Consider the following 15087-nt stretch of genomic DNA (forward strand, 5'->3'; position numbering starts at 1 on the left):
CAGCTCCAGAGAAGAGATATGTAACCTACAATGGTAGAAACATTAGATTGGCAACAGACCTATCCACAGAGACCTGGAAGGCCAGAAAGAACTGGCATGATATCTTCAGAGCACTAAACGAGAAAAATATGCAGCCAAGAATACTATATCCAGCTAGGCTGTCATTGAAAATAGAAGGAGAGATAAAAATCTTCCAGGACAAACAAAAACTAAAGGAATTTGCAAACACGAAACCAGCCTGACAAGAAATATTGAAAGGGGTCCTCTATGCAAAGAGAGAGCCTAAAAGCAGCATAGATCAGAAAGGAACACAGACAATATACAGTAACAGTCACCTACAGGCAATACAATGGCACTAAATTCATACCTTTCAATAGTTACCCTCAATGTAAATGGGCTAAATGCCCCAATCAAAAAACACAGGCTCTCAGATTGGATTAAAAAACAAGACCCATCGATATGCTGTCTGCAGGAAACTCATTTTAGACCCAAAGACACCCCCAGATTGAAAGTGAGGGGGTGGAAAACCATTTACCATACTAATGGACACCAAAAGAAAGCTGGGGTGGCAATCCTTATAACACACAAATTAGATTTTAAAACAAAGACTGTATTAAGAGATGAAGAAGGACACTATATCCTACTTAAAGGGTCTACCCAACAAGAAGATCTAACAATTGTAAATATCTATGCCCCTAACATGGGAGCAGCCAATTTTATAAGGCAATTAATAACACAAGCGAAGAAACACATTGACAACAATACAATAATAGTGGGGGACTTTAACACCCCCCTGACTGAAATGGACAGATCATCTAAGCAAAAAATCAACAAGGAAATAAAGACTATAAATGAAACACTGGACCAAATGGACTTCACAGACATATTCAGAACATTCCATCCCAAAGCAATGGAATACACATTCTTCTCTAGTGCCCATGGAACATTCTCCAGAACTGATCACATCCTAGGTCACAAATCAGGTCTCAACTGGTACCAAAAGATTGGGATCATTCCCTGCATATGTTCAGACCACAATGCTTTGAAACTAGAACTCAATCACAAGAGGAAAGTCGGAAAGAACTCAAATACATGGAGGCTAAAGAGCATCCTACTAAAGAATGAATGGGTCAACCAGGAAATTAAAGAAGAATTAAAAAAATTCATGGAAACCAATGAAATTGAAAACTCAACTGTTCAAAATCTTTGGGATACAACAAAGGCAGTCCTGAGAGGAAAGTATATAGCAATACAAGCCTTTCTCAAGAAAGAAGAAAGGTCTTAAATACACAACCTAACCCTACACCTAAAGGAGCTGGAGAAAAGAATAGCAAATAAAGCCTAAACCCAACAGGAGAAGAGAAATAATAAAGATCAGAGCACAAATCAATGAAATAGAAACAAAAAGAATAGTAGAACAGATCAACGAAACTTGGAGCTGGTTCTTTGAAAGAATTAACAAGATTGATAAACCCCTGGCCAGACTGATCAAAAAGAAAAGAGAAATGACCCAAATCAACAAAATCATGAATGAAAGAGGAGAGATCACAACCAACACCAAAGACATACAAACAATTATAAGAACATATTATGAGCAACTCTATACCAGCAAATTAGATAACCTGGAAGAAATGGATGCATTCCTAGAGATGTATCAACTACCAAAATTGAACCAGGAAGAAATAGAAAACCTGAACAGACCTATAACCACTAAGGAAATTGAAGCAGTCACCAAAAATCTCTCAACAAACAAAAGCCCAGGGCCAGATGGCTTCCCAGGGGAATTCTATCAGACATTTAAAGAAGAATTAATACCTATTCTCCTGACACTGTTCCAAAAAATAGAAATGGAAGGAAAACTTCCAAACTCATTTTATGAGGCCACCATTACCTTGATCCCCAAACCAGACAAAGACCCCATCAAAAAGGAGAATTACAGACCAATATCCTTGATGAACATGGAGGCAAAAATTCTCACCAAAATACTAGCCAATAGGATCCAACAGTACATTAAAAGGATTATTCACCACGACCAAGTGGGATTTATCCCTGGGCTGCAAGGTTGGTTCAACATCCACAAATCAATCAACGTGATACAATACATTAATAAAAGAAAGAACAAGAATCATATGATCCTCTCAATAGATGCAGAAAAAGCATTTGACAAAGTACAGCATCCTTTCTTGATCAAAACTCTTCAGAGTATAGGGATAGAGGGTACATACCTCAATATCATAAAAGTCATCTATGAAAAACCTACAGTGAATATCATTCTCAATGGGGAAAAGCTGAGAGCTTTTCCCCTAAGGTCAGGAACGTAGCAGGGATGTCCACTCTCACCACTGCTATTCAACATAGTATTAGAAGTCCTAGCCACAGCAATCAGACAACAAAAAGACATCAAAGGCATCCAAATCGGCAAAGAGGAAGTCAAACTCTCACTCTTTGTAGATGATATGATACTGTATGTGGAAAACCCAAAAGACTCCACCCCAAAACTGCTAGAACTCATACAGGAGTTCAGTAAAGTAGCAGGATATAAAATCAATGCACAGAAATCAGTGGCATTCCTATACACCAACAACAAGACAGAAGAGAGACAAATCAAGGAGTCGATCCCATTTACAATGGCACCCAAAACCATAAGATACCTAGGGATAAATTCAACCAAAGAGGCAAAGGATCTGTACTCAGAAAACTATAAAATACTCAGGAAAGAAATTGAAGAAGACACAAAGAAATGGAAAAACGTTTCATGCTCATGGACTGGAAGAACAAACATTGTGAAGATGTCAATGCTACCTAGAGCAATCTACACATTCAATGCAATCCCCATCAAAATACCATCCACTTTTTTTCAAAGAAATGGAACAAATAATCCTAAAATTTGTATGGAACCAAAAGAGACCCCAAATAGCCAGAGGAATATTGAAAAAGAAAAGCAAAGCTGGCGGCATCACAATTCCAGACTTCCTGCTCTATTACAAAGCTGTCATCATCAAGACAGTATGGTACTGGTACAAAAACAGACACATAGATCAGTGGAACAGAATAGAGAGCCCAGAAATGGACCCTCAACTCTATGGTTAACTCATCTTTGACAAAGCAGGAAAGAATGTCCAATGGAAAAAAGACAGTCTCTTCAACAAATGGTGTTGGGAAAATTGGACAGCCACAAGCAAAAGAAAGAAACTGGACCATTTCCTTAAACCACACACAAGAATAGACTCCAAATGGTTGAAAGACCTAAACGTGAGACAGGAGTCCATCAAAATCCTAAAGGAGAACACAGGCAGCAACCTCTTCCACCTCAGCCGCAGCAACTTCTTCCTAGAAACATTGCCAAAGGCAAGGGAAGTAAGGGCAAAAATGAACTATTGGGATTTCATCAAGATCAAAAGCTTTTGCACAGCAAAAGAAACAGTCCACAAAACCAAAAGACAACCGACAGAATGGAAGAAGATATTTGCAAATGACATATCAGATAAAGGGCTAGTATCCAAAATCTATAAAGAACTTATCCAACTCAACACCCAAAGAACAAATAATCCAATCAAGAAATGGGCAGAAGACATGAACAGACATTTTTCCAAAGAAGACATCCAAATGGCCAACAGACACATGAAAAAGTGCTCAACATCGTTTGGCTTCAGGGAAATCCAAATCAAAACCTCAATGAGATATACCTCACACCAGTCAGAATGGCTAAAATTAAGTCAGGAAACGACAGATGTTGGCGGGGATGTGGAGAAAGGGGAACCCTCTTACCCTGTTGGTGGGAATGCAAGCTGGTGCAACCCCTCTGGAAAACAGTAGGGAGGTTCCTCAAACAGTTGAGAATAGAGCTACCATACGATCCAGCAATTGCACTACTGGGTATTTACTACAAAGATACAAATGTAGGGATGCGAAGGGGTACGTGCACCCCAATGTTTATAGCAGCAATGTCCACAAAAGCCAAACTGTGGAAAGAGCCAAGATGTCCATCGACAGATGAATGGATAAAGAAGAGGTGGTATATATACACGATGAAATATTATGCAGCCATCAAAAGGAATGAGATCTTGCCATTTGCAATGACATGGATGGAACTGGAGGGTGTTATGCTGAGTGAAATAAGTCAATCAGAGAAAGACATGTATCCTATGACCTCACTGATATGAGGAATTCTTAATCTCAGGAAACAAACTGTGGGTTGCTGGAGTGGGGGGGTGGGAGGGATGGGGTGGCTGGGTGATGGACATTGGGGAGGGTATGTGCTATGGTGAGCGCTGTGAATTGTGCAAGACTGTTGAATCACAGATCTGTACCTCTGAAACAAATAATGCAATATATCTTAAGAAAAAAAAAAGGAAGAAGATAGCAGGAGGGGAGAATGAAGGGGAGTAAATCGGAGGAGGAGACGAACCATGAGAGATGATGGACTCTGAAAAACAAACCGAGGGTTCTAGAGGGGAGGGGGTTGGGGGGATGTGTTATCCTGGTGATGGGTATTAGGGAGGGCACATTCTGCGTGGAGCACTGGGTGTTATGCACAAACAATGAATCATGGAACACTACATCAAAAACTAATGATGTAATGTATGGTGATTAACAGAACAATGAAAAAATGAAAAATAAAAACGAGAGAGAAGCCACCACTCAGTGTGAGCGGACCGTGGACTGGTGGGAATGGGAGCCCCTGTGGAGACAGATAGCATTTTTCTTTTTCAAAAAGAACTGCAAATATACATTTTATGGTAAAATCTCCCCATTTTTAAATACCATATGATCCAGTCATTGCACTACTGGGCATTTACCCAAAGAAAATGAAAACACTAATTTGAAAAGATATATGCACCCTTACATTTATTACAGCTTTGTTTACAGTAGCCAAGATATGGAAGCAACCCAAGTGTCCATAAAAACTGAATGGATAGGGACGCCTGGGTGGCTCAGTCGTTAAGCTTCTGCCTTCAGCTCAGGTCATGATCCCAGGGTCCTGGGATCGAGCCCTGCATCAGACTCCCTGCTCAGCAGGAAGCCTGCTTCTCCCTCTCCCACTCCCCCTGCTTGTGTTCTTGCTGTTGCCCTATCTCTCTCTCTCTCTCTCTCTCTCTCTGTCAAATAAATAAATAAAATCTTTAAAAAAAAAACTGAATGGATAAAAAAATGTGGTATATATATTCAATGGAATATTACTCAACAACAAAAAAGAACAAAATCTTGACATTTGTGACAACACGGATGGCCCTAGAAGGTATTATGGTAAGTAAAATAAGCTGAAGAACGACAAATACTATGTGATTTCACCTGTATGTGAATCTAAAAAAAAGAAAACCAACAAACAGACTCATAAATACAGAGAACACACACCAGAGGGGGGTGTGAAGAATGAATTATGTAAACAGGATGAAGAAGTACAAACTTCCAGTTATAAAATAAGTAAGTCCTGGAGATGAGAAGTACAACATAGAGGATGCAGTCAATAATATTGTAATAACGTATGGTGACAGGTGTGACTACACTTATTGTGGTGAGCACTGAGTAATGTGTAGACTTGTTGGAGCAATCTGTTGTACACCTGAAACTAATATAACATTGTGTGTTAATTATACTTCAATAGAAAATTAAAATAATACAAAAATTTTAAAACCTCCCAATTTTTGAAAAAAAAGTATATGAGCTGCATTCAATTTCATCGGTAATGCTTTATGTATAAATGAAGTGACGTTGTATCAGCATAGAAACCCGCACCATGCGATTAGCTCAAATTGCAATAGCATGAAGAGAGATGGAACACCACCTAAAGTATTATTTCCTGGAAGATTTGTGTAGTGGATGAAAACGGAGGTAGCCTCCTTTTTTTTTTTTTTAAGATTTTTATTTTTTTGACAGAGAGAGACAGAGAGAGACACAGCGAGAGAGGGAACACAAGCAGGGGGAGTGGGAGAGGGAGAAGCAGGCTTCCAGTGGAGCAGGGAGCCCGATGCGGGGCTCAATCCCAGGACCCTGGGACCACGACCTGAGCCGAAGGCAGATCCTTAATGACTGAGCCACCCAGGCGCCCCGGTAGCCTCCTTTTAAGAAAGGTCTTTATCAGAGGAGCAAACATCAAGACAATTTTGAGAACAACCTCACTTCTAGTAAGTGTAAAATCCCATGACGTTCAAGGTCCTGTGGTCTTTTTAATTCAGGAAGACAATAAGCCACCTGACTCAAGCAAAGGAATAATTTCCACTTGGCCTGAGATCATTGATCAACTTCCCGTTGAACGCTGAACGATAGAGGGCAAGGAGCACAACTACAGAAAAACACATCACTTTCTCCCCAGTACAGGTGAAGACGGGTGGGTGCCACGAATCTTCGAGGACAGTGCTAAGGTCCGCTTCCTCGTGTGAGCAACAAGCGGCAGTGTTTGCCTTCCCGTGGAGCGAGTGTGCTGTTTGCCTCGGCAGCCATCCCCTGCCCACGCACAGAGCCCTGGCACATAGGATTTCTGTGAATTGCCTGTCCTACCCTGGAATTACTAGACAGCAGGAGACAGAGTGGCGAGGGCAAGGAGAAGCGACCCTGACGCCTGCCCAGCTTATGGCTTTCTCTAATTGTAAGTCCCGAGGTAGACCATAGCCTCTGCTCTCCCCGTTCCTCTCACACGGAGCAAGAGTTAGCTTCACGATTCCAGCCAACAAAGGGGCCGCACCGGTGTGGGAGAGGGCATGGAAGGGCTGGGGGAAGCCGCTGACCTTGGCCGTTAGGGCAGGGGATGCTGGAGCCGGCACCCGGCCTGCCACGCCATGTCCCAGCTGCGCGGCTCAGCCTCTCTCAGCCACCGTGGGGCCTTTCCTCACCCCCAAAGGAAGCAGCTTGTTTGATGCGCCGTGTGTGCACAGAGAGAGAGTGTCCTTTCCTTTAAAATTAGAGAGAGAGAAGGAACAGATCAAATGATAACTTCCTAGATTTTGTCTGCCCCCACTTTCTAGCTAACAGCCCGCAAGCTGATGATTTATTCAGAGTGGGGCAACAAGATCTTCTTATCTCTGCTCCTACCAGCCCTGGACCCCACCCCAAGGACATTCAGGACTGAGGAGAGCGGACTCTGTCTGGATGGATGGATGGCTCTAATAAAAGTAAGCAGGGGCCAGGAGTCCCTGCCCACAGCAGAGGGGATCTGTGCTCCCAGCCTGAAAAAGGCCAATTGCCAGGGAGCAAGAGAGCAGGCCCGCAGTTCAGTAGGACAAAACATACACCTGTTCCTTCTGTTCTCCTCTCCGTCCCTCTCTGCCCTCCCCTGCCCTCCATTCTCCCCTCCTCCCTTCCCTTCCATTCCCTTGGGTCCTCTCTCCCTTCCCACCGCCCTTCCCTCTCTCTGTCTCTTCTTCCTACTCGTGAACATTGAAATTAATATGTTTACAAGATCTGGAAGAAAACAGTATTTGGGGAGTGTATTTTCCTGACTCTTCTGGTCCCTGCAAACTAGTGGTGTTTTTGTTTTTTGTTTTGTTTTGTTTCAACAGACCCTACCCAGAGCCACACCCCACCTTGAGATGCAATTGAATGGAGGTCCAAGGTGCCTACGGTGGCGACTGGGAATGTGTTTCACAAAATTCCCAGCAAACACCACTCTAGTGGTGTTCTGTTTGTTCACTTCTCTGTGACTTGAGGTTAAAGCCCGGCAGGCAGCGGTGAGCCAAGCACAGCTGGGTACCACCATTATCTGCAGCCCTTACTTCGGACTAGCAAAGAACTGCAAGTAATGAAAGAAATCAGCAAACACCTTCTAGTGGACAGTACTTGGAGTCACTTTCTCTTCAAGCACAGTCCTGAAGCTCTGAAGCCGGGAAAATGTCCTACGCTTACCTCTTTACATGTAGGAAGCACAAGAGAAGAAGAGAGTAAACACTAAGCGAGAAAAGGGGCAGATTCGGAGAAAGGTTTTGCTTCCAAGCTGGAAAAAATAAAAGGAATTAAATGAGAATAAACATTTTAGGAAAATCTCTTTGAACTGGACCCCCTAGTGTCGACATGTTTTTAGGACCGCGCTGAAGGTAGCTTGCAGGCCAGGCAAGCCTAGGGAGGCTGTTTCCCACTGAGATGCATGTGGCAAAGCAAGCCCCTCCTGATGCACAGAGAGCAGGTCTTCTCGAAGGTAGGTGCTGTTACTGAGGCCACTTGGGAGCCCTGCCTGTCTCTCCATCACCCACACAACCCCAAATCCTTACAGTTTGCAACTTGGCTTTTTAGATGTTTACAAAGGATCAGATTTTCTTTGGCCCAGAGGGAGAGCTAGAGGCTTCTGTCCCATAAACTAAATTGCCAACATCTAACAGTAGCTAGACTCACAGGGGTGCTATGATGTCATGGGCCTGCTTGGCCTGGGCCCAGTTTTGTGACCTTGGAGAATCCCTCAATTCTCTGGCCCTTGATCCCTTAGTTTCTAAAATTAGGGGGGAATAAAGGTTTTTCTTGTTATAATAGCTTCACTGGGATAAAATTCACACACCGTAAAATGTACCCCTTTAAAAAGCATACAGTTCAGTGCTTTCTAGTATATCCACAGGGTTGTGCAACCATCACCACTGTCTAATTTTAGAACATTTTCATCAACCCAAAAAGAAACTGTACCATTTAGTGGTCAATGGTATCCCCCCGCTCCCCTCGGCCACTGGCAACCACTAATTTACTTTCTGCCTCTATGGATTTGCCTACTCTGGGCACTTCATATAAATGGAATCGTATGTCCTTTTTTGTTTGGCCCCTTTCACTTAGCATAATGTTTTCGAAGTTCATCCGTGTTATAGCATGTATCCATACCTCATTCCTTTATATGGCCAAATAACAATGCCGCTGTGTGGCTGTATCACACTTGGTTTATCGATTCGTCTGTTGATGGACATTTGGATTATTTCCACTTTGGGGCTATTATAAATAGGGTCTCTATCAACATTCCTGTAAAAGTTTTTGTGTGAACATATGTTTTCATTTGTCTCAGGTATACAGCCGGGAGTGGAACTGCTAGGTCATATAGTCAGTCCACACTGAGCACTTTGAGAAACTGCCAGGCTGTCTTTGGCCACACCATTTTACATTCCCGATGGCAGTGCTGAACAGGGTTCCAATTTCTCCACATCCTCATCAACACTTGTGATCGTCTGTCTTTTATTTTAGCTTTCCTAGTGGGTTGGAACTGTTTTCTTATTGAAGTCGAATTGCGAACAATATCCCACTAGCATCAGGTGTACGTCATCGTGATTTGGTATTTTTGTATATTTTGAAATGATCCCCATGAGGAATGTAGTTCCTATCTGTCACCATACGAAGTTATGACAATATCACTGTCTATATTCCCTGTGTTGTACATTACAGCCCCATGACATATTTATTTCATAAGTGGGAGTTTGTACTTCTAACTGCCTTCCTCTATTTTCCTGTTCCCTCGTTCTCTCTCCTCTCTGGAAACCAACAGTTTTGTTTCCTATGCTATGAATCTGTTTCTGTTTTGTTTTGTTTTGTTTTTTTAGATTCCACATATAAGTAAAGTCATATGGTATCTTTCTCTCTCCCTCTGACTTATTTCATTTAGCATAATACTCTCTAGGTCCATTCCTGTTGTCACAAATGGCAAGATTTCATTCTTTTTTGTGGCTGAGTAATATTCCATGATATGTATACACCACAGCTTCTTTATCCTTTCATCTATCAGTGGACACTTGGGGTTGCTTCCACATCTTGGCTACTGTAAATAATGCTGCAATAAACATAGAAGTGAATATATTTCTTTGAATTGGTGTTTTTGTTTTCTTTGGGTAGATACCCAGAAGTGGAATTGTTGGATTGAATGGTAGTTCCATTTTTAATTTTTTGAGGAAACTCCATACTGTTTTCCATAGTAGCTGCACCAACTTACACTCCTACCAACAGTGTATGAGGGGCCCCTTTTCTCCATATCCTCTCCAACATTTGTCATTTGTCTTTTTGATGTTAGCCAGTCTGATGGGTAGGAGGTGGTATCTCATTGTGGTTTTGATTTGCATTTCCCTGATGATCAATGATATTGAGCATCTTTTCATTGGCCTGTGGCCATCTGTATGTCTTCTATTCAGGTCCTCTGCCCATTTTATAATCAGGTTGTTTGTTTTTTTATATATAAAGTTGTGTAAGTTCTTTATATATTTTAGATCTTAACCTCTTATTGGATGTGTGATTTGCAAACATCTTCTCCCATTCAATATGTTTCCTTTTCATTTTGTTGGTGGTTTTCTTCACCGTGCAAAAGCTTTTTAGTTTGATGTAAGTCCATTTCTTTATTTTAGCTTTTGTTACCCTTAACTGAGAAGATTGGGCCAAAATAAATAAATAAATAAATAAATAAATAATGCTTAGAGTAATGTCATAGATAATTATGTTATCTTCTAGAAATTTTATGGTCCCTGGTCTTACATTCACATCTTTAATCCATTTTGAATTTATTTTTGTATGTAGTGTAAAAAAGTGGTCTAGTTTCATTCTTTTGCATGTAGCTGTCCAGTTTTCCCAACACCATTTATTGAAAAGATTGTCTTTTCCCCCATTGCATATTCTTGCCATCTTTATCATAGATTAACTGATTATATATGAGTGGGTTTATTTCTACAATCTCCATTCTATTCCATTGTCTATTTCCATACCAGTACCATACTGTTTTGATTACTACAGCTTTGTAATATAGTTTGAAATCAGGGAGCATAAAACCTCCAGCATTGTTCTTTCTCAAGATTACTTTGACTTTCGGAGTTTTTTGTGATTCCTACAAATTTTGGCACTCCTTGTTCTAGCTCTGTGAAAAACACCTTTGGTTTTTTTTTTTTTTTTCAATAGGGATTTAATTGGGATTGCATTGAATCTACAGATGGCTTTGAGTAATATGGACATTTTAACAATCTTAATTCTTCTAATCCATTAGGATAGTATATCTTTTCATTTATTTTCACTTATTTCCATTTACTAATTTAAGAATTTGTCTTCAATTTCTTTCATCAATGTCACAGTTTTCAGAGTACAGGTCTTTCACCTCCTTGGTAAAATTCAGTCCTAAGTATTTTATCCTTTTTTTTCTTCCAATTTTTATTTAAGTTGCAGTTAGGTAACATACAGTGTAATATTAGTTTCAGGGTAGGATTCAGGGATTCATCATTATTCACATCCAACACCCAGGGCTCAACACAACAAGTGCCCTCCTTAATACCCATCACCCACCTATCCCATCCCCCTACCAACCTCCCCTCCAGCAACCCTCAGTTTGTTCTCTAGAGTTAAGAGTCTGTTTTATGGTTTCCCTCTCTCTCTTCCACTCCCCCATTGTTCATCTGTTTTGTTTCTTAAATTCCACATATGAGTGAAATCATATGGTATTTGTCTTTCTCTGACTTATTTCATTTAGCATAATACTCTCTAGCTTTATCCACATGGTTGCAAACGGCAAGATTTCATTCTTTTTCATGGCTGAGTAATATTCCACTATATTTATGCATGTATGTATACTACAAATTCTTTATGCATTCCTCAGTCAATGGACACTTGGGCTGTTTCCATAATTTGGCTATTGTTGTTAATGCTGCTGTAAACATCAGGGTGCATGTATCCCTTTGAGTCTGTATTTTTGTATCCTCTGGGTAAATACCTAGTAGTGCAATTGATGGATTGTAAAGTAGTTCTATTTTTAACTTTTTGAGGAAACTCCATACTGTTTTCCAGAGTGGCTGCACCAGTTTGCATTCCCATCAATAGTGTAAGAGGCTTCCCCTTTCTGTGCATCCTCACCGACATCTGTTGTTTCCTGTCTTGTTAATTTTAGCCATTCTGACAGGTGTGAGTGAGGTGATATCTCATTGTGGTTTTTATTTGTATTTCCCTGATGATGAGTGATGTTGAACACCTTTTCATTTGTCTGTTAGCCATCTGGATGTCTTCTTTGGAAAAATGTCTATTCATGTCTTCTGCCCATTTTTTAACTTGATGCAATTATAAATGGGATTGTTTTCTTAATTTCACTTTCTGATAGCTCATTATTAGTGTGTGGCAGCACGATGAATTTCTTTCTTTCTTTTTTTTAGATTTTATTTATTTATTTGACAGAGAGAAACACAGCAAGAGAGAGAACACAAGCAAGGGGAGTGGGAGAGGGAGAAGCAGGCTTCCCACAGAGCAGGGAGCCCAATGCGGGACTTGATCCCAGGACCCCAGGATCATGACCTGAGCCGAAGGCAGACGCTTAACGACTGAGCCACCCAGGCACCCCCACAAAGAATTTTTCTATGTTAATCTTGTATCCTGTTACTTCACTGAGTTCATTTATTAGTTCTAATAGCTTTTTCACGGAGTCTTTAGGGTTTTCTACATATAGGTATCATGTCATCTGCAAATACTGATAATTTTACTTCTTCCTTTCCAATTTTAATGCCTTTTAATTCTTTTTCTTGCCTAATTGTTGTGACTAAGATGTCCATACTTTGTTGAATAAAAGTGGTGAGAGTGGGAATCCTCATCTTGTTCCTGATCTCAGAGGAAAAGCTTTCAGCTTTTTACCACTGAGGATGATATTAGTTGAGTCTGTCATATGTGACCTTTATTATGTTGAGGTATATTCCTTCTATACCCACTTTGTTGAGAGTTTTTATCATAAGTGGATGCTAAATTTTGTCACATGCTTTTTCTGCTCTATTTAGATAATCATACGATTTTTATTCCTCATTTTATTTTTGTGGTGTATCATGTTGATTAATTTGCAGATGTTGAATCACTCTTGCATCCCTGGAGTAAAGCCCACTTGATCATGCTGTGTGATCCTTTTAACATATTACTAAATTCAGTTTGCTAATATTTGGTTGAGGATTTTTGCATCTAAATTCAGCAGGGATATTGACCGGTAATTTTCTTTTTTTGTGGTGTGTCTGGTTTTGGTATCAGGATAAAGCTGGTCTCATGAAATAAGTTTAGAAGTGCTCCCTCCTCTTCAGTTTTTTTAAAATAATTTGAGAAGGACAGGTACTAACTCTTCTTTAAATGTGTGGTAGAATTCATCTATAATACTCTCTGGTCCTGGACTTTTGGTTTTTGAGAAGCTTTTAAAGTACCGATTCAATTTCATTGCTTGTTATCAGTCTTTGCAGATTTCCTATTTCCTTGTGATTCAGTCTTGGCAAGTTGTGTGTTTCTAGGAATTTATCCATTTCTTTTAGGTTTGCAATTTGTTCATGTATAATTGTTCATAGTAATCTTTTATGATTTTTTCCCCTGTGGTATCAGTTGTAACTTCTCTTTCACTTTTTATTTTATTTGTGTTCTTTTGCTTTCTTTTCTTGATGAGTCTGGCTAGAGGTTCATGATTTTCTTTTTATCTTTTCAAAGAACCACTTTAAGTTTCATTAACCTTTTCTATTTTTTTAGTCTTTATTTCATTTATTTCTGCTATGATCTTTATTGTTTTCTTCCTTCTACTAACTTTGGGTTTGTTTATTTTTGGTTTTTGTTTGGTTTCTTTGGGAGTAAAGTTATATTATTTGAGCCTTTCCTTGTTTCTTGAGAACTTTGACCTTTCCTCTTAGAACTGTTTTTGCTGTGTCCCATAGATTTTAGAAAATTATGTTCCCATTTTCAATTTGTCTCAAGGTATTTTTTGTTTTCCTCCTTGATTTCTTCATTGACTTCCTCTTTGAATGCTTCGTTGTGTGTTTAGAAGCATGTTGTTTTAGGTTCCACATGTTTGTGTTTTTTCCAGTTTTCATCTTGTAATTGATTTCTAGTTTCATACCATTGCAGCCAAAGAAGATGCTTGATCTAATTTTAATCTTCTTTATTAAGACTTGTTTTGTGGTCTAACATGTGGTCTATCCTGGAAAATGTTTCATGTGCATTCGAAAAGAATGTGTTCTGCAGTTTTTGGATGAAATATTCTGTATATATTAAGTTCATCTAGTCTAATGTGTCATTTAAGGCCAACGTTTCCTTACTAATTCTGTGTCTGAATGATCTATCCATTGGTGTAAGTGGGGTTTTTTAGTCCCCTACTATTAGTGTATTACTGTCCACTTCTCTCTTTATGTCTGTTAATATTTGCTTTATACATTTCAGTGCTCCTAGTTTGGGTGCATAAATATGTATGAATGTTACATCCTCTTCTTGGATTGACCCCTTTATCATTATGTAATATCCTTCTTTGTCTTGTTACAGTCTTTGTTTTAAAGTCTGATATTATTTGATATGAGTATTGCTACTCTGGCTTTCTTTTTGTTTCCATTTGCATGGAATATTCTTTTCCATCCCTTTACTCTCAGTCTATGTGTATTTTTAGATCTGAAGTGAGTCTGTTATAGGCAGCACAGAGTTGGGCCTGGGTTTCTTTTTATCCATGCAGCCACTCTATGTCTTTTGATTGCAGCACTTAGTTCATTTATATATAAAGTAATTTTTGCTAGGTATATATTTATTGCCATTGTGTTCATTGTTTTTTGGTTGTTTTTGTGGTTCTCTGTTCCTTCTTCTCTCAGTCTCTTTTCTTGTGGTTTGATGGTTTTCTTCAATGTTATGTTTGTTATGTTTTTTGTGTTTCTATTATAGGTGTTTGGTTTGTGGTTATCATGAGGTTCATATATGTGTGTGTGTGTGTGTGTGTGTGTGTGCTATATATACACACACACACATATGTATATATGGCTGTCTGATTTAAGTTGATGGTCATTTAAGTTCAAATGCGTTCTACAAGTATGGGACCCCTCATGAATTTGCATGTCATCCTTGCGCAGGGGCCATGCTAATCTTCTCGGTATCATTCCAATTCCAGAGTGATAAATTGATCAGTAATTGTCAAAAACGACCACTCTGAGTGAAAAGTACATTTTATTAGAGGACCCAACATAAATTTAATTTATATATCTTCCTTTAATTTAATAATTATAATATGTACATTAAATCACTGTATTGAAGTGCAATATTTTAATAAAACAATATTTACCTTTACTACCTGCAATATACTTCTTTTCTCTTTTTATTGTTGGTGGTCGTTAAATTAATTCCATGACCTGCTAAGTGGGTCACAGCACACAGTTTAAAATCTCTGATCTAGGTCATTAA

At 39.5% G+C, this 15087-nt stretch overlaps 1 long non-coding RNA gene and 1 other non-coding gene across 2 annotated transcripts; one reads left to right on the forward strand and one right to left on the reverse strand.

Annotated features, from left to right (window-relative positions):
* The first annotated feature begins 6472 nt into the window (after positions 1-6472).
* Positions 6473-7922, forward strand: LOC141371474 (uncharacterized). The gene is made up of 3 exons (XR_012376446.1): positions 6473-6586; positions 6963-7109; positions 7497-7922. It is a non-coding gene; the product is annotated as an uncharacterized lncRNA (long non-coding RNA).
* A 6792-nt stretch (positions 7923-14714) lies between these two features.
* On the reverse strand, positions 14715-14817 carry LOC112820470 (U6 spliceosomal RNA). The gene has a single exon (XR_003207142.1). It is a non-coding gene; the product is annotated as a U6 spliceosomal RNA (small nuclear RNA).
* Between the last annotated feature and the right edge of the window lie 270 nt (positions 14818-15087).

Source organism: Callorhinus ursinus, unplaced genomic scaffold (genome assembly GCF_003265705.2).
Source record: "Callorhinus ursinus isolate GAN/ISIS: 27379988/994484 unplaced genomic scaffold, GSC_fseal_2.0 scaffold3, whole genome shotgun sequence".
Classification (NCBI taxonomy): Eukaryota; Metazoa; Chordata; class Mammalia; order Carnivora; family Otariidae; genus Callorhinus; species Callorhinus ursinus.